At 42.8% G+C, this 4,358-nt stretch overlaps 2 long non-coding RNA genes across 2 annotated transcripts; one reads left to right on the top strand and one right to left on the bottom strand.

Moving 5' to 3' along the window:
• Positions 1-335: 335 nt before the first annotated feature.
• Positions 336-1,752, top strand: LOC135050881 (uncharacterized). The gene is made up of 3 exons (XR_010241897.1): positions 336-393; positions 469-681; positions 1,299-1,752. It is a non-coding gene; the product is annotated as an uncharacterized LOC135050881 (long non-coding RNA).
• LOC135050880 (uncharacterized) lies at positions 350-1,366 on the bottom strand. Its single transcript, XR_010241896.1, has 3 exons — positions 1,290-1,366; positions 529-678; positions 350-419 (listed from the first exon to the last, which is right to left on the bottom strand). It is a non-coding gene; the product is annotated as an uncharacterized LOC135050880 (long non-coding RNA).
• Positions 1,753-4,358: the final 2,606 nt, after the last annotated feature.

Below are 4,358 nucleotides of genomic sequence, written 5' to 3'. Positions count from 1 at the left end.
AGTACTCCAGTGACCCCTAGTGGATGAAAAAGAAAGGTTTTTTTTTTAAACTAACTGAAAAGCGGTGCAATTTTTTTTACATTACATTATTAAAACATTTGCAAGTACTCAATCTCTGCAATATCTGAGGCAAAAATCTAATTTTTAAATAATTTATTGTGTGCCACATCAAGTACATTTTGAAATTCAACTCAAAATCATGAATCTAGAAGCTCTTAAGCTTAAATATTTGGTTTAAACAATACCTAATAGATGCTTACAGTACATTAATGGTTTTCAGTGGGTCATTTTTCTAAAAACATGGTAATAATGTTGGGGTCACTTTTTCAACAGTCACACAGACCAACCGCCCAGACAGGCCTCAGACAAGTCAGGATGAGGCTGGGATTGCAGGTAAGTCTTCACTGTAGTCACATATTCTGTAAACACATAGAAGTACAAAATATTAATTTTAAATTTTGCACCTAGGTTCTGCTTCTGGAAGCTGACCTCCTGTAAGGCGGCCATCACAGGGCTTGGGCCACTTACCCAGGAGGCCAACTAAGACACGGCGTCTTGGCTCGGATTCAGCACCTCCATCATCCCCACCCAGGCGAAGACTTTCGGCAGTGTCACCCCAGCCACCACTGGCACTATTGGCGAGTTCGCAGAGTGATGAGCCCAGATCACCTCAGTTATCTGGTGAGTAAAAACATAAATTAAACACATAAGCAATAATATACACAGTACACTTAATATGTTGTTAGTTGGTTTGGAGTTTACATGTTTTCAACAACAAGCAATGTGATGTAACGTCTTCAATTGCTAAAGGTGCTTTAATCAAATTATATAAGGTCTTAGTGGATGGTCTCGACAACCTATTTGTAGGAAAATATCAGATTTGAGTAAAAATTAAGCACACACACGTTCACATTTTCAAAAAATATGAATACAATTAAATTTTGGCCCAAAAAAAACCACACCATTATAGTGTTCACACATCGCCCCTGTCCAGTATGTAGATGGCTTACTTGCTCTGCTCCTCTGGACTATACAGGTAAGTAGTCTATATCGTGGTGAGGGGAGGGAATCTAACAGTGTAATGGTGTGGAGGGGAGTTAGTTAGGTGATGAATATGCAAATCTGTCTATGTTAGCGCCTGTGTTGGTATATTTTTAACAATAGCTTTAAAATTGTTAAAGTTGTGAAAATCAAGTGTTAATAATTAAAAAATGGAGTATTATGAATGTATTAATGTGTTGCATTAGCCATGAAAATTTTAAAATAATAAAACATTGCATGTTGCCCACCCCATACAGAGCACAACTTGATGTCCGCCGTGGACCAGCAGGGCCCAGACCAACAGCCATCCATCACACTGCAACTTACAGCTGTTGACCCAAGCCTGCCAATACAGTTGCAGGATATACCCCAAGCATCCATCAGTCCCCAACTGGCACAAGCTCCGCCCCCAAGCCAAATTCCAGACGAATTTTGGGCCAGTTGGACAAGCCAACAGGCCCAAAGCAATGCCAGCCTGACCCAACATACACAACACCTTGCCAGTCTGCCCCATCATCTACCGCGTATTAGTCGCAACTCGGGCAGACTGATAGTACAAGTAGGGCGAATGGCTACCTCAATGGAGCAAATTAGGGCTGAAAACAGCCAAATGAATGCACATTTATCCCGCATTATAGATGAGCAACAGCGCCATCAGCAGGCACTCGTTCAGCTCATTCAACACAATCAAGTGGTGAATGAGTCCTTATCCAGGATTGTAGCTAGCCACACTGCTACTAACACTCAGCTGATTGCAAGTTTAAATAATTTGAGCAGCAATATTTCTATGATGGGAGCTCAGCAAGTAACCTCCAGCTCGGGGACCACGACCCCTATCCAAACGCCAGTAACCTCCCCTGTTCGGCGTTCCTCAAGAGCACGTGCCAGTGAGCCAGCACCCAGCACACACAAGCGAAAAAAATAACAACAATCTTTTTTGAAAAATAAATAAAAAAATTTGTCTAAAAAACACATTCCTGTGTCCGTCTCCAAAATTTATGAAGCTGGTCTGTATGTATGTATGTATGTATGTTTTTCCAGGGTAATGACTGTAAATGTTTTGTTAGCATCAACCAAGCACAATGGACACACCACTATAAACAACAAACAGTAAGTAACAAAACACACAATAGAAAGTAGAGCAAAGTGTTTAGTGAAGGATAATTACAGCATAATAAAACTGACCTGTAAAATATCGCAGGATCACTTCTTGACGTACCTGCCTCCCTACATTTGTACTCACACTGTCACCAGATGGATCTAACTCCTCTGCTTGCTGACTGCTTTCTCCCTCACCATGTGCCAGATGTTGACTTAAACACAGATTATGGAGAAAACAGCAGCAGAACACAATTCGAGTCACCTTTGAGGGACTATACAACAAAAGGCAACCAGATTTATCCAGACACCGAAAACGTGACTTCAGCACCCCAAAACATCTTTCTATCACATTCCGCGTAGCCTTATGTGCATGATTATAACTGTGTTCAGCAGGAGAATCAGGTTGGGACAATGGAGTAAGGAGCCAAGAGTAGCAGCCGTAACCCCCATCACCTGAAAAACATATATAGTCAACATTAGGACATATGTTAGATTATTCTTTCACCTCCTCCAAACTCTAGGTTGTGGTTAAAAGACAGACACACAAAACATTTTCAACATACCCAACAGCCAGCCATCAGGCATTTGTCCCTCCTCAAATTTCTCGAAGAGCGATGACTGACTGAGGATGAAGGAGTCATGGCAGGCACCAGGGTAACCTGCAACAACACTCATAATTTTTAAATTTGCATCACAGACCACCTGGACATTAGTTGATTGATCCATATGCCTATTAGTATATATATACTGGCGGCCCTTAGGTGATCTCAGCTGAACGTGTGTGCAATCTATGGCCCCCAGCACATTGGGCATGCCAGCAAGCTCATAGAAAGCTACCCTGACAGCACTCCACTCCGACTCCTCAGTAGGGAAGCAGATTGAGGCTTTAATGTGTGGCTCCAACACATCCAAAACCTGAGTGGACATTAAAGAAGCTAAGGTGAGTGTCATGTTAGGTATTCTCTACAATACTGTGGTGTTTCAACTTACACAAGCAACACTTAGCCATAACCGCATATGTATTTTTATACTCACCTGCATCAAATATCTTGAAAAGGTGGGCTGTGAGATCCCAATGACGTCGCCTGCCACAGCCTGGAAGCTCCCAGTAGCCATAAAGTGTAACACAGCCAGGAGTTTGTGTAGGCCTGAGACAGAGCGAGAGCGTGCTGTCTCAGGGTCTATGCCCAGTTTGACAAGGTCATACAGGTGGAAAATGTTGTTTCGATTTAGGCGGAACATCTGTATGACCCTATCATCGGACAATGCATTTAAGTTTAAACGCCCTCTAAATAAACGAGGCTGGCGCAGCCTCCGCGGTACCTGGACAACCTGTTGGCCATGTTCACTTACCTGGTCCTGATTCCTGGAAGCCTCATGGAGCAGTCTAACGTATCCCACAGCCAACAAAAAACCATTGCCACACACCACAGCCGCCATTTCAGAGTGAGAGAAGTTCAGAATGTGCCTGAAACACTTTTATAGGCCCAAAAAATCAGGGGTGAGTAATGGATAATTAAGTACACATGTAAACGCGGTTTCCAAAGGCTGGCGCGTTTTTTTTTAGGAAAAATATGCGAATTGTAATTTTTCGCGGCCGCGAAAGCATTTTCGCGGCAGCAAATACAATTACGAATGGTTAGTAAATGACCGAGATTCATATCTAAACAGGCGTAATTTGACCGATGGTGTATTCATTCGTAATTTTGTACTTGGACTTGCAAAAAAATACGAATGCCCTCATCACTGCCGTGATTACTGTTTAGTAAATGACCGAGATGCCACTTTGAAGAAAAAACGCCATCTCGGTCAAAATCGGGAGCTTAGTAAATATACCCCATTGTTTCACTTCCACTTCAGCTGGAAACTCAGGGTTATTATTCCAACATGTTTGTAGTACCGAAACCGGACGGTTCGGTAAGGCCAATTTTAAATCTCAAGTCGTTGAACCCATACTTACGGGTGTTCAAGTTCAAGATGGAGTTTCTGAGAGCGATGATCTCAGGTCTTGAGGAGAGGAAATTCTTGGTGTCTCTGGATATCAAGGATGCGTACCTTCATATTCCGATTTGGCCGCCTCATCAGGCTTAGTTTGCCTTACAGGACTGTCACTACCAGTTCCAGGCACTGCCATTTGGCCTCTACGGCACCGAGGGTGTTCACCAAGGTAATGGCAGAGATGTTGTTTCTCCTCCGCAAACGGGGAGTGAACATAG

Source organism: Pseudophryne corroboree, chromosome 2 (genome assembly GCF_028390025.1).
Source record: "Pseudophryne corroboree isolate aPseCor3 chromosome 2, aPseCor3.hap2, whole genome shotgun sequence".
Classification (NCBI taxonomy): domain Eukaryota; kingdom Metazoa; phylum Chordata; class Amphibia; order Anura; family Myobatrachidae; genus Pseudophryne; species Pseudophryne corroboree.
This window is presented reverse-complemented; position numbering and strand designations above follow the sequence as displayed.